The sequence below is a fragment of the Nerophis ophidion genome, linkage group LG04 (genome assembly GCF_033978795.1).
Source record: "Nerophis ophidion isolate RoL-2023_Sa linkage group LG04, RoL_Noph_v1.0, whole genome shotgun sequence".
In the NCBI taxonomy this organism is placed as follows: Eukaryota; Metazoa; Chordata; class Actinopteri; order Syngnathiformes; family Syngnathidae; genus Nerophis; species Nerophis ophidion.
In genome coordinates, this window is record NC_084614.1 from 43,676,634 (window position 1) to 43,692,002 (window position 15,369).

General features: G+C 41.7%; 1 protein-coding gene across 2 annotated transcripts in view; it reads left to right on the forward strand.

Annotated features, from left to right (window-relative positions):
• Window positions 1-2,485: 2,485 nt before the first annotated feature.
• Window positions 2,486-15,369, forward strand: part of b3gat1b (beta-1,3-glucuronyltransferase 1 (glucuronosyltransferase P) b) — a 42,268-nt gene continuing 29,384 nt past the window's right edge. Inside the window, exon 1 of one of the 2 annotated variants that reach the window (XM_061898120.1) lies at window positions 2,486-2,725. The gene's annotated coding sequence lies outside the window, so the exon portion shown is untranslated. The remainder of the gene's footprint in view (window positions 2,726-15,369) is intronic. The other variant, XM_061898119.1, reaches the window with a different exon arrangement.

Sequence of the window (15,369 nt, forward strand, 5' to 3'; positions counted from 1 at the left end):
GTCCACCCGAACCAACATTTTAGCAGAACCGCAACCGCCCGCCACCCACCCATTGAAATACATCAGAGGTCGGCCACCTTTACCACTGTCGTGGAAATTTCTTAAAGACGATCCTTTAGTGACAAATAGCTTTAAAATGATTTATTAAAGTAACAAACAAAAAATAACAAGCTTTGCAAAGCGAGACCAAACCAGAACGACACATCCGTTCGTTCCAGCTTGTTCTAACTCCTTTAGAATTTGACATGACAATTATACATTCTCAGAAGTCCCACCCTCCATGCTCATTTACATACAGTACACCAGTGGAATGAATAACCAAAGTCCTGTGAAGGGGAGAGGGTGTCGTTTACCCAGAGGAGGGGGGTCACTCAGGAAAGGGGAACAATTTAGCTCTGTTGGGGGTAAGGAAGAGGGAAAAACACATGCCCACGTCAACTATAATCCACATGTTACATCAAAGACACAGGAGACAGAGCTTGATCAGACAATAGATTTCTTGCTAAGTGTCACATTCCTGAGCCCAATAAACAACTTTTGGCAACCCGTTCAAAGAACATCTTCAAATAAACGAGTACAAGTAATTTTGCTATCACACCACTCAAAGAGCTATTTAAACCCGTTTCACAGAGTAAAGAAGACAATGGGAGCCGCTAACGTTCTCGCGAATATCTAATGGTGATCATCCTGCTGATAAGAATAAGGGCGTGCTGTGATGCCATTGCCTTTGACACCTTCAGCAACATGTACAAACCGATTGTTAGTCCAGCAACATATTATGTGCAGCTTCCGCAATCACACGTACAAGATTGAAAGGCATACTGGGTGATACACAGTACACTGATGGTTGTGATACAAAAAAAAATTAACACTCTTACTAATATGTGCCACACTGTGAAGCCACACCAAACAAGAATGACAAACACATTTCTGGAGAACATCCTCCCAGTAACACAATATAAACGCAACACAACAAATACCCAGAATCCTTTGCATCCGTGACACCCCTGAATATATTTTACACCCCCATGCCCCAAACCCCGCCCACCTTACTCACGCACGGGGGGGTGGGGGGTTGGCGGGATTTGCTGCTAGCGGGGTGTATAATATAGTGTTTGTCATTCTTGTTTGGTGTGGCTTCACAGCGTGGCGCATATTAGTAAGAGTGTTAAAATTGTTTATATCACAACCATTAGTGTACTCTGTGTCACCCAGTATGCCTTGCAGTCGTGTGCGTGTCTCTGCGGAAGCCACACACAACATGATGCTGGACTGACAAGCAGATCGTGCATGCTGTAGAAGGCGACAAAGACAATGGTTTCATAGCACGCCCAAATACTTAGTAACTGGGCGGCTGCCGGCAGTCATTCTAGAGAATTTTTGCGTCTCCTATTGTCTTCTTTGCTTTGTGACACGGGTAGTAAATGGCTCTTTGAATGGTAAAGGTTACCGATCCCAGAACCATGTATATCAAATATTTCAGAATGTTTCAACCGCACCCTGCCCGAATCTAATTAAAATCTAGTTTTGCGTCATGTCACCCGCCCGACCCGCGCATCTCTACCGTGCGGTGTAAATACCATTTAAATTAGAAACACAATACCGGTGAGTCATCGGTTCAAAACTTCCTTCCGAGCCTTTTCTGGCAGTTTCTCTTTCTCTGCCACGCCCTTGATGGCCTCCACTGCCAACTGATTACTGGAACCACATCATATTACTTAACAACTGCCACAACTTCTTACAACGACAATCTGAGTTTTGGGGAAAAGACTGCATCAAACTTATCTTGATGAACAAAAAAACGTGAAAACTCTGTAGAAATATTCAAATGTTGAGTGCAAAAAACAAAACAAAAATTGTCTTTGACTGAAGATTAAACCTAGGGTCATTTTGGTAGACGAGAAGAGAGAAGTTAAGTCCGTACCTTCTGTCAAAAATGATTTATGGGGGGTCATAAATCAATGATTTATGAGGGGTCAAGGTCAAAGGTCAATGATTTATGAGGGGTCAAGGTAAAAGGTTAATGATTTATGAGGGGTCAAGGTCAAGGGTCAAAGTCAAAGGTCAAGTTCAAAGGTCAGGGTCAAATGTCAAGGTCAAGTGGGTGTGGCTTACCCCGGAAGAGGGTGGAGTTAAGACCTGCGGTGGGAGTGGTTAAACCAGGAAGAGGGTGGAGTTTTAACCAGAAAGAGGGCAGAGTTAAGACCTGCGGTGGGAGTGGTTAAACCAGGAAGAGGGTGGGGTTAAGACCTGAAGTGGGAGGGGTTAAACCAGGAAGAGCCAGGAAGAGGGTGGAGTTAAGACCTGACGAGGGAACAAAGCCGGTCTGAAGCAGCAATCAGGTGAACAGATACCTCAGCTGGGAGGAGCCAGTCGGAGGAGCACGCTGTTGAGCGTGAGAGACAGATGCTGAAAAGCTGAAAGAGGAACTCTGAATGTAAAACTGTTGTAAAAGAATAAAAGAGTGGAAACCACTGAGCCAAGGTGTGGTGTTTCCTGTAAAGGAACGGGGGATCAGGGTCAAAGATCTTCACATAGACATAGGTTTCTTTGTTTCTCGCTTTCTCATTTAATGCTAAGACACACCCACCTGACAGCTATCAGCCTTACAGTCCCACCTACACTTAATGCAAGCCCTTTTCATTCATGGATATAGCAGTTGTACTAATTTATTGGACTGTTCTTCCTGATAGCCTAACAACCTCTCTTCTGCTGTTAATCACAGGTAAGTAGCCCAGTAGTTTATGCGGCTAATTAACTCTTATTATGTACAGGTATGTCTGCAGTTATTTGCCGTCCGTGGAATAAGGCTGCAACTATTTTGACAGTCATCAACTATCTTAACGATTAATCAATTAATTGAATTATAAAAAATGTTCAGTCGCTCTATTTTAAGTCTTTAGCTTTTCAATTTACCTTGAGATATTTTAAGGCATTCGCTAACCAACAATGAATGTGACTAATTAAATATTTCACCTTGTTGGGTAATGCAGTGGTCCCCAACATTTTTGGTGCTAGCGGGGGTGTATATATCGTAGCTCGGAAGAGTTAGGGATACATGGGATTCTGGGTATTTGTTGTTTACGTTGTTACAGTGCAGATGTTCTCCCGAAATGTGATTGTCATTCTTGTTTGGTTTGGGTTCACAGTGTGGCACATATTAGTAAGAGTGTTAAAGTTGTTTAAATGGCCGCCCTCAGTGTGACCTGTACGGCTGTTGAACAAGTATGCCTTGCAGTCATCTACGTGTGTCTGCAGAAACCACATACAACATGTGACTGGACTGGCAAGCTGTTCGTACACGGTGAAGAGGGCATTAATGGCAGCGCCTTCATAGCACACCCTTATTATTGTTGTTGGAGTGAAAATCAGCAGACATCTGTGAGAATAGTTGCCCTGAAATTCGGGAGTCTCACGGAAAATTTGGGATGGTTGGCCCATGTGATGCTGTCAAGCGGTATTCATATTAAACTCGCGGGCCGCACCAACATTACATTTTCATAGTAAGGGGCTGAGACCCCTGGTTTATACATGGCACAAAGCAAAACAAAACTCAGTATGCAGTGTTGTTTCATTTGAAATTTCAAAATTGTTTTGTGGCTCCCATTGTTTTCTTTATTTTGTGAAACGGGTCAAAATGGCTCTTTGAGTGGTAAAGGTTGCCGACCCCTGGAATATACAAACCCCGTTTCTATATGAGTTGGGACATTGTGTTAGATGTAAATATAAAAGGAATACAATGATTTGAAAATCCTTTTCAACCCATATTCAGTTGAATATGCTACAAAGGCAACATATTTGATGTTTTAACTGTTTAACTTTTTTTTTTTTTTTAGCAAATAATGATTAACTTTAGAATTTGATGCCAACAACACGTAACAAAGAAGTTGGGAAAGGTGGAAATATATACTGATAAAGTTGAGGGATGCTCATCAAACTCTTATTTGGAACATTACACAGGTGTGTAGGCTAATTGGGAACAGGTGGGTGCCATGATTGGGTATAAAACCACCTTCCCAAAAAATGTTCAGTCTTTCACAAGAACGGATGGGGCAAGGTACACCCCTTTGTCCACAACTGCGTGAGCAAATAGTCAAACAGTTTAAGAACAACGTTTCTCAAAGTGCATTTGCAAGAAATTTAGGGATTTCAACATCTATGCTCCATGATATCCTCAAAAGGTTCAGAGAATCTGGAGAAATCACTCCACGTAAGCGGTATAGCCGGAAACCAACATTGAATGACCGTGACCTTCGATCAAAAACCGACATCAATCTCTAAAGAATATCACTACATGGGCGCAGTAAAAATTAAAAAAACACTGTCACTAAATACAGTTGGTCACTACATCTGTAACTCCAAGTTAAAGCTCTACTATGCAAAGCGAAAGCCATTTATCAACAACATCCAGAAACGTCGCCGTCTTCTCTAGGCTCGAGATCATCTAAGATGGACTGATGCAAAGTAGAAAAGTGTTCTGTGGTCTGACGAGTCCAAATTTCAAATTGTTTTTGGAAATATTTAACATTGTGTCATCCGGAACAAAGGGGAAGCGAACCATCCAGACTGTTATCAACGCAAAGTTCAAAAGCCAGCATCCGTGATGGTCTGGGTGTGCATTAGGGCCCAAGGCATGCGTAACTTACACATCTGTGAAGACACCATTAATGCTGAAAGGTAAATACAGGTTTTAGAACAGCATATGCTGCCATCTAAGCGCCGTCTTTTTCATGGACGCCCCTGCTTTTTTCAGCAAGACAATGCCAAGCCACATTCAGCACGTGTTACAACAGCGAGGCTTCGTAAAAAAAAGAATGCGGGTACTTTCCTGGCCCGCCTGCAGTCCAGACCTGTCTCGCATCGAAAATGTGTGGCGCATTATGAAGCGTAAAATACGACAGCGGAGACCCCGGACTGTTGAACGACTGAAAAGAATGGGAAAAAATTCCACTTTCAAAGCTTCAACAATTAGTTTCCTCAGTTCCCAAACGTTTATTGAGTATTGTTAAAAGAAAAGGTGATGTAACACAGTGGTGAACATGCCCTTTCCCAACTACTTTGGCACGTGTTACAGCCATGAAATTGTAAGTTGATTATTATTTGCAAAAAAAAATAAAATTAAGTTTATGAGTTTGAACATCAAGTATCTTGTTTTTGTAGTGCATTCAATTGAATATTGGTTGAAAAGGATTTGCAAATCATTGTATTCCGTTTTTTTTACATCTAACACAATTTCCCAACTCATATGGAAACAGGGTTTGTACTGAGCTGCTAATGCATTTCCTCTGATTCGGTGAATTTGTATTTTAAATGAAGATATGGTCTAATAATAACACTAATAATACTAGTTCAATTCAACTTTGAAATTCAACTAAGAATCGGATATTTTTTGAGTTTGTGCTCACTTTTTTCCCCACCTGCATTGGAATTGTGACTAATTCTTGTATCGTGTTGATATTGTCAGTAGCACTCACCATACTGTAAATATATAAACATTTTTACAGTTAATCAGTGTTTGGAATGATTTTTTTGAATGGCGTTTTGAAATGTTCTCCTGTGGAAAAAAAAAAAAAACTTTATATAATTCATATTCAAATTAAAAGTCAGTAAGTAAGTCCAATTTATAAAACGTCTTTCAAAGATAAAATCACAAAGCGCTGTACAAAACAGGTGAGGTAAAACAATAATTCAATTAAAACAACAGGGGCAACATCATAAAACCGATACAAAGTGGATTAAAATTGATAGTTAAAATGTACAAAAAAAGCTTGACTGTAAAGAGAGGTGGTCAAATGTTTTTTCAAAATGTCAACATAGTCAAGATCACAGAGGGACTGGTGCAAATTGTTCCAGAGTCTGGGAGCTATAGCCTGGAATGCCAGGTCTCCACGGGTTTTAAAACAATTTTTGGGGATCTTTGCTAGATCCTGGCCTGAAGACCGGAGACTGTGCCCTGAAGAGTAGGAGCACAGCAAGTCAGTGATGTGCTGAGGGGCCCCACCATGCAATGCACGGAATGTCAGAACTAAAATCTTAAACTCAATGCGTAACTTAACTGGGAGCCAATGAAGACTGGATACAACGGGGGTGATATGGGTTGTTCTGGGTGCAATTTGTACAGTCTGAAGTTTCTTTGGCATTGACTTGTTGAAAAGTGTCATGTCTTTGTGATCATGTTTTGTTTAGTTATGTTAGATTACTTCAAGACTCCATTAGTTCCTGTTTTTATTCACTCCATTGTTTTGTTTCCATGACAACCCATTAGTTTTCACATGTCCCCATGTCACACACCTGTCAAGACATGGACTATGGTGACATCTGCATGAGTCCAAGTGAATCACGTGCGTGACATGGGGACAGGTGAAAACTAATGGGTTGTCATGGAAACAAAACAATGGAGTGAAAAAACAGGAACTAATGGAGTCTTGAAGTAACTAAACAAAACATGAACACAAAGACATGACAAAAAGGGTGAAAAAAGAATAGCAATAGTCAATATGAGACAAAATAAACGCGGGAATGATCATCTTGAGATATAATTTTGACCACAAATATCTCACTTTAGAAATACTTCAGTTTTTGGTCTGTTAACGTCAGTGATGTTATGTACAGAGGAGGGAAGGAGGCGACAACCAGGGCACAACTGCGGTTCACAAGTTTATTTAACCTTTAAAGATACATGGCGTGTGTATGCTACTCTAAGTGAATGAGTGATGACTATGTGTAATATTAATAATGTAAATGTTACCAGGGTTTGTTGTGTGAGTGTTGGTTGTATCCTTCGTCGAATCCAGAAGGGCAAGGCGAAGAGGCAGTTCGTGAGCAAGCAAGATGCCGGGGGCAGGAGCGAGGCAGCGTGGTCTGGGTCTGAGCAGGGAGGTCGTGGATCGAGGAAGGCAGTTAGGAATCCGGATGGATGTCGAGAAGCAAGGTACGATCACGGACGACAGGGGAGTCATGAGAAGATAGCGAGGTTCTGGCAAAGGCCTGCTGGCTTTTATGCTGCTCTCTCTTATCAAATACAGGTGTATTGATTCTTGACAGGCTGCAGGCTTGGTGCTGCTTGGGCGTGCTGCACTCAGCACGAGTGAGGGCGAGTCTGAGTGCACTGTCAGCAGAGGCCTATTTTGGCGCACTGCTAGCAGAGGCGCACGCAGCTCCAACCGCCGAGGAAAGGTGGGTTCGACTCCGCATCGTGACAGTACCCCCCTCCCCTCTTATGCGAGGCCCCCGACGAGCGTCGGGGAGCATCAGGATTGGCACGGTAGAAATCCTCCAGAAGAGAGGGGTCGACAAGATAGGAGGCAGGAACCCAAGATCTGTCCTCTGGCCCATATCCTTCCCAGTCAACCAGATAAACGAGCCCCCTACCTTGTCGACGGACCCTGAGGATATCCTTGACCGTCCAAACCTGATTTCCATTAGGCAAGAACCTAGAGGGTGGGGGGGCAGGGACAGAGCGCTCTCCGCTACTGGTTTAATTTGGGAAACATGGACAACCGGATGCCGCTTGACCGAGGGTGGGAGAGCCAATTTAACAGACACAGGGTTTATGATCGAAATGATGGAGAACGGACCAACGTAAGGTGAAGTCAATTTTCTTGATGGTACCTGGAGACTGAGGTCCTTAGTGAGAAGCATCACTTGTTGTCCTGGTTTATAGGACGGGGCTGGAATGCGATAACGGTTGGCGTTGCGACACATTTTCTCGGATGCTCTTTCCAAAGCTGCACGAGCGACTTTCCACACCTTCTGACACCGTCTAATATGAGCTCTAGTAGAGGGAACAGCGATCTCCAATTCCTGTTGGAGAAATAAAGGGGCTTGATAACCTAATGAGCACTCAAAAGGGGACACACCGGTAGCGGAGCTCTTCAATGAGTTATAAGAAAACTCCACCCATGGCAGAAACTTGCTCCAGGACGTGGGTTGATGACTGCCGACACATCGGAGCATGGTCTCCAAGCTTTGATTAGCTCTTTCAGCCTGCCCGTTGCTCTGGGGATGGTATCCGGATGTGAGGCTGACCGAGGTCCCGATACCCTTGAAGAAGGCTCTCCATGCTTGCGACGTAAACTGAGAACCTCGGTCGGAAACGATATCCACTGGAATCCCATGTTGTTTGATGACGTGCAGTGTGATGAGGTCAGAAGTCTCTGATGCAGAAGGTAACTTTCACAGTGGAATGAAGTGGGCTGCCTTGGAGAAACGGTCAACAATAGTAAGGATAGTGGTGTTACCTCCGGAAGCTGGAAATCCTGTGACAAAATCCAAGGCGATGTGTGACCAAGGACGGGCAGGAATGGTGAGCGGGTGGTGAAGACCAGCAGGAGGCCTGTGTGACATCGGGTTCGACTACGCGTCGTGACAAGTGACCCTCCAAAGACATTGACGGCTCAAACACAACCCCAAGATTTCTGAGGCTGCTTTTAACAGATGCACCCAGGGAGTTCTTGATCAGGGGGATCAAGTGTCACGGATGTGGATGGGGAGGCTTGGTGAGGAGGACCCAGTTGAAGCAAGGTGAAGGAAGACGTTTGTGCTGTTCACTAGTTTTATTCCAACAACAAGGAAAAGACATACGACAGTCGCACAGCAATACATCGACTAATTAGATACGGAATACACCTTGACGAGAGGAAGGGAAGTGAATTATATTTATATAGCGCTTTTCTCTAGTGACTCAAAGAGCTTTTACATAGTGAAACCCAATATGTAAGTTACATTTATACCAGCGTGGGTGGCAACGTAGCAGGTGATTAAAGTGTCTTGCCCAAGGACACAACAGCAGTGGCTAGTATGGCGGAAGAGGGGATCGAACCTGGAGCTATACCGCCCCAGTCTCTCCAGGAAGAAGAGAGTGGATTGGAGGAAAGACATAGGTGCAACCAACAATACTGACAAGCACACGGGTAACACAACTAGATACAAAAAAATAAAAATAACACAAAACTATGAACAAAGCCAACACTTGGCAATGTCTTATAAAAAATAAACAAAGCCAACACTTGGCAACGGATTATAATGTCATTCCTACTTAATATGGCAGGTATGTTAAGTTAAAGTTAAAGTACCCATGATTGACGAGCAGTAGCGGTGGTCGCGCCCGGGAATAATTTTTGGTGATTTAACCCCCAATTCCAGCCCTTGATGCTGAGTGCCAAGCATGGAGGTAATGGGTCCCATTTTTATAGTCTTTGGTATGACTCGGTGGTTTGAACTCACGACCTACCGATCTCATGGCGGACACTCAAACCACTGAGCCACTGAGCGTTATACAGCTGCTGCTTTGGCTGTGCGGTAGAGATGCGTGGATAGGCAATTATATCATCCGCAAACGCATCACCAAAGTCGTCATCCACCCGCCGTCCACCCGAACCAACATTTTAGCAGAACCGCAACCGCCCGCCACCCACCCATTGAAATACATCAGAGGTCGGCCACCTTTACCACTGTCGTTGAAATTTCTTAAAGACGATCCTTTAGTGACAAATAGCTTTAAAATGATTTATTAAAGTAACAAACAAATAATAACAAGCTTTGCAAAGCGAGACCAAACCAGAACGACACATCCGTTCGTTCCAGCTTGTTCTAACTCCTTTAGAATTTGACATGACAATTATACATTCTCAGAAGTCCCACCCTCCATGATCATTTACATACAGTACACCAGTGGAATGAATAACCAAAGTCTTGTGAAGGGGAGAGGGTGTCGTTTACCCAGAGGAGGGGGGTCACTCAGGAAAGGGGAACAATTTAGCTCTGTTGGGGGTAAGGAAAAGGGAAAAACACATGCCCACGTCGGCTTCACGGTGGCAGAGGGGTTAGTGCGTCTGCCTCACAATACGAAGTTCCTGCAGTCCTGGGTTCAAATCCAGGCTCGGGATCTTTCTGTGTGGAGTTTGCATGTTCTCCCCGTGAATGCGTGGGTTCCCTCCGGGTACTCCGGCTTCCTCCCACTTCCAAAGACATGCACCTGGGGATAGGTTGATTGGCAACACTAAATTGGCCCAAGTGTGTGAATGTGAGTGTGAATGTTGTCTGTCTATCTGTGTTGGCCCTGCGATGAGGTGGCGACTTGTCCAGGGTGTACCCTGCCTTCCGCCCGATTGTAGCTGAGATAGGCGCCAGCGCCCCCTGCAACCCCGAAAGGGAATAAGCGGTAGAAAATGGATGGATGGATGGACATGCCCACGTCAACTATAGTCCACATGTTACATCAAAGACACAGGAGACAGAGTTTGATCAGACAATAGATTTCTTGCTAAGTGTCACATTCCTGAGCCCAATAAACAACTTTTGGCAACCCGTTCAAAGAACATCTTCAATTAAACGAGTACAAGTAATTTTGCTATCACACCACTCAAAGAGCTATTTAAACCCGTTTCACAGAGTACAGAAGACAATGGGAGCCGCTAACGTTCTCGCGAATATCTAATGGTGATCATCCTGCTGATGCCATTGCCTTTGACACCTTCAACAACATGTACAAACCGATTGTTAGTCCAGCAACATATTATGTGCAGCTTCCGCAATCACACGTACAAGATTGAAAGGCATACTGGGTGATACACAGTACACTGATGGTTGTGATACAAAAAATTTTTAACACTCTTACCAATATGTGCCACACTGTGAAGCCACACCAAACAAGAATGACAAACACATTTCTGGAGAACATCCTCCCAGTAACACAATATAAACGCAACACAACAAATACCCAGAATCCTTTGCATCCGTGACACCCCTGAATATATTTTACACCCCCATGCCCCTAACCCCGCCCACCTTACTCACGCACGGGGGTGGGGGTGGGGGGTTGGCGGGATTTGCTGCTAGCGGGGTGTATAAAATAGTGTTTGTCATTCTTGTTTGGTGTGGCTTCACAGCGTGGCGCATATTAGTAAGAGTGTTAAAATTGTTTATATCACAACCATTAGTGTACTCTGTGTCACCCAGTATGCCTTGCAGTCGTGTGCGTGTCTCTGCGGAAGCCACACACAACGTGATGCTGGACTGACAAGCAGATCGTGCATGCTGTAGAAGGCGACAAAGACAATGGTTTCATAGCACGCCCAAATACTTAGTAACTGGGCGGCTGCCGGCAGTCATTCTAGAGAATTTTTGCGTCTCCTATTGTCTTCTTCGCTTTGTGACACGGGTCGTAAATGGCTCTTTGAATGGTAAAGGTTACCGATCCCAGAACCATGTATATCAAACATTTCAGAATGTTTCAACCGCACCCTGCCCGAATCTAATTTAAATCAATTTTTTCGTCATGTCACCCGCCCGACCCGCGCATCTCTACCGTGCGGTGTAAATACCATTTAAATTAGAAACACAATACCGGTGAGTCATCGGTTCAAAACTTCCTTCCGAGCCTTTTCTGGCAGTTTATCTTTCTCTGCCACGCCCTTGATGGCCTCCACTGCCAACTGATTACTGGAACCACATCATATTACTTAACAACTGCCACAACTTCTTACAACGACAGTCTGATTTTTGGGGAAAAGACTGCATCAAACTTATCTTGATGAACAAAAAAACGTGAAAGCTCTGTAGAAATATTCAAATGTTGAGTGCAAAAAACAAAACAAAAATTGTCTTTGACTGAAGATTAAACCTAGGGTCATTTTGGTAGACGTGAAGCAAATACTTTTTTTCTTACATTGAGTTCCTTACAGAGTGTCTACTTTCATTTTAATGAGTCTCACAGACAGATTATGTTAGGGACAGGACACAGTGAGCAGCGGAATGATACAGTTGAGCAGTAGTGCGGTCACGAGATAAACTTCCTTCCATCCATCCATCCATTTCCTACCGCTTGTTGCCTCTGGGTTCACGGAGGGTGCTTTAGCCCAGTGGTTCTCAAATGGGGGTACGCGTACCCCTGGGGGCACATGAAGGTATGCCAAGGGGTACGTGAGATTTTTTTTTAAATAGTAATAATTCAAAAATCCTTTATAGATATATCTATTGAATAGTACTTCAGCAAAATATGAATGTAAGTTCATAAACTGTGAAAAAAAATGCAATATTTAGTGTTGACAGCTAGATTTTTTGTGGACATGTACTATAAATATTGATGTTAAAGATTTCTTTTTTTGTGAAGAAATGTTTAGAATTAAGTTCATGAATCCAGATGGATCTCTATTACAATCCCCAAAGAGGGCACTTTAAATTGATAATTACTTCTTTGTGTAGAAATTTTTATTTATAATTGAATCACTTGTTTATTTTTCAACAAGTTTTTAGTTATTTTTATATCTTTTTTTCCAAATAGTTCAAGAAAGACAACTACAAATGAGCAATATTTTGCACTGTTATACAATTTAATAAATCAGAAACTGATGACATAGTGCTGCTGTATTTTACTTCTTTATCTCTTTTTTTCAACCAAAAATGCTTTGCACTGATTAGGGGGTACTTGAATTAAAAAAATGTTCACAGGGGGTATATCACTAAAAAAAGTTTGAGAACCACTGCCGTAGCCTATCTCAGCTTGCCGTGTAATATGCCTCCACAGTTTTGCGTTCCAGTAAAAGACGTAGCAACTTTACACGGGGTGCTTATCGCTGTATTGCCGAAATGCAACAGAAAGTGTTTGGCATGACTCAAGTCTTTAATCCCAAATATCGAGTCAAATCTCAAGTCGCAAGCCAAGACGAGACAAAAAAGGTCGAGTCAAGTCATCAGCTTGAAAATGTTTGAGTCCTTAGCTGTCATAATTATCTTTCAGTGTTCATATTAACCAAATTAAAGGCCTACTGAAATGAGATTTTCTTATTCAAACGGGGATAGCAGGTCCATTCTATGTGTCATACTTGCTCATTTCGCGATATTGCCATATTTTTGCTGAAAGGATTTAGTAGAGAACATTCACAATAAAGTTCGCAACTTTCGGTGCTAAGAGAAATGCCCTGCCACTAACGGAAGTCGCAGACGATGACGTCACATGTTTGATGGCTCCTCACATATTGACATTGTTTTTAATGGGAACCTCCAACAAAAAGTGCTATTCGGACCGAGAAAACGACAATTTCCCCATTAATTTGAGCGAAGATGAAAGATTCGTGTTTAAGGATATTGATGGCGACGGACTATAAAAAAAATAAATAAAAAAAACTTGATTGCATTGGGACAGATTCCGATGTTTTTGGACACATTTACAAGGATAATTCTAGGAAATCACTTATCTTTCTATTGTGTTGCTAGTGTTTTAGTGAGTTTAATATTACCTGATAGTCGGGGGGGGTGTCTCCCCGGGTGTCTTGACGCACAGTGTCTCAGAGGAGTCGACGACAGCTATGGACGATGCAAGCTCAGCTTTTTTCCGGTAAGAACTGACTTTTTAACCACAATTTTCTCACCAAAACCTGCTGGTTGACATGTGGTCGGGATCCATGTTTTCTTGACCGCGCTCTGATCCATAGGAAAGTTTCACCTCCAGGAATTTTAAACAAGGAATCACCGTGTGTTTGTGTGGCTAAAGGCTAAAACTCCCCAACTCCATCTTTCTACTATGACTTCTCCAATATTAATTGAACAAATTGCAAAAGATTCAGCAACACAGATGTCCAAAAAACTGTGTAATTATGCCGTTAAAGCAGACAACTTTTAGCTGTGTGTGTGCGCAGCGCTCATACTTCCTAAAAACCCGTAACGTCTTGCGTACACGTCATCATTACACGACGTTTCGAAGACGAAACTCCCGGGAAATTTAAAATAGTAATTTAGTAAACTGAAAAGGCCGTATTGACATGTGTTGCAATGTTAATATTTTATCATTGATATATAAACTATCAGACTGGATGGTGGTTAGTAGTGGGTTTCAGTAGGCCTTTAAACGTTATTTACAAATGTTACATTTGACATACACAACACATGAATAATAAATAATGAATAAAGCAAAACATGTTCTATACCACAAATCCCTTCATATTCCCTACTGCTCGCTAGTGTTACCATATTTGAGTTATTGTGTAGAAATATGGGGAAATAATGACATAAGTACACTTCATTCATTTACTGTGTTACAAAAAAGATCAGTTACAATAATACATAATGTTGGCTATAGAGAACATACAAACCCTTTATTTATTGAATCAAAGATACTGAAATTCCATGACAGAGTGAATTTGCAAACAGCTAAAATTACACATACAGCAAACTACAACCTGCTTCCCAAGAATATACAACAATTCTTCTGAACAAAAGAGGAATAGAAATATAATCTTAGAAAAATATGTAATTTAAAACATTTCTTCGCACATACAACACTGAAGACCTTCACTATATCTGTATGTGGAATTAAATTATGGAATGGATTAAGCAAAGAAATCCAACAATGTACTAGTATGATCCACTTCAAGAAACTCTTCAAACTTAAAGTGTTTACAAAGTACAAAGAAGAAGAACCATGATAAACTTTCTGAATTTATTTCATCCATCCATTCTTTCATGCTCAACATAATCCTACTTATATCATCATATGAAATCTAACTTACTTCACCAATTATTATATATTTCTCTCTTTTTATTGTGATTACTTATGGAGTATATTGTGAGTAAATTGAGAACAGGAAGTGAACGAAAGTTTAAGAAACTGTTACGTTAAAAAAAGGGGTAGGATTAAACAAGCTCTGCTTCTTCCTACTCCTTTTCGAACATGTTGAAAAGAGAAACTGGAAATTGTAATGTATTATGTTGTATGCTTACATGTTCCAAATAAACTCAAACTCAATTCAACTCAACTCAACTCAACTCAACACATGCATTATGAGTTGTATTATTTTCGTTAATACAATCTAACCAGTGTGACAATGCTCTACACTGCAAAAAGTTTGTGTTCAAAAAGAATAATTTTTTTTGTTTACAAAAATGAGGGGTATTTTATTTGAACTAAGCAAAATTATCCGTCAATAGAACAAGAAAATTTGGCTTGTCAAGACTTTCCAAAACAAGCAAAATTAGCTAACCTCAATGAACCCCAAAATACCTTAAAATAAATATATTCCCACTAATAACAAGTGCACTTTTATTTGTGGAAAACAAATTGAGACCTTTTTTCTCAATATGTTGAAAAATATTCTTAAATTAAGTAAATGCTAGTGCCATTATCTTGACATAATGATATGCGCTCGGCATTACATTTCTTATACTAAAACTAATCTATTGTTCTTACTGGAAAGGCAACAAGGCAACCGCTTGTGACTCTCGAGGTCTCCCTCATGTGGTCTAAAGATGCATTTTTCCGTCGATAACATGACATCATCACGCCAAGTGCGTGCTCTTTAGTCAATTAGTGCGCATATATATTCACCCCGGCCCCCGGCCAAAAAATGTTTTACTGTAATTTTGAAGAATTTA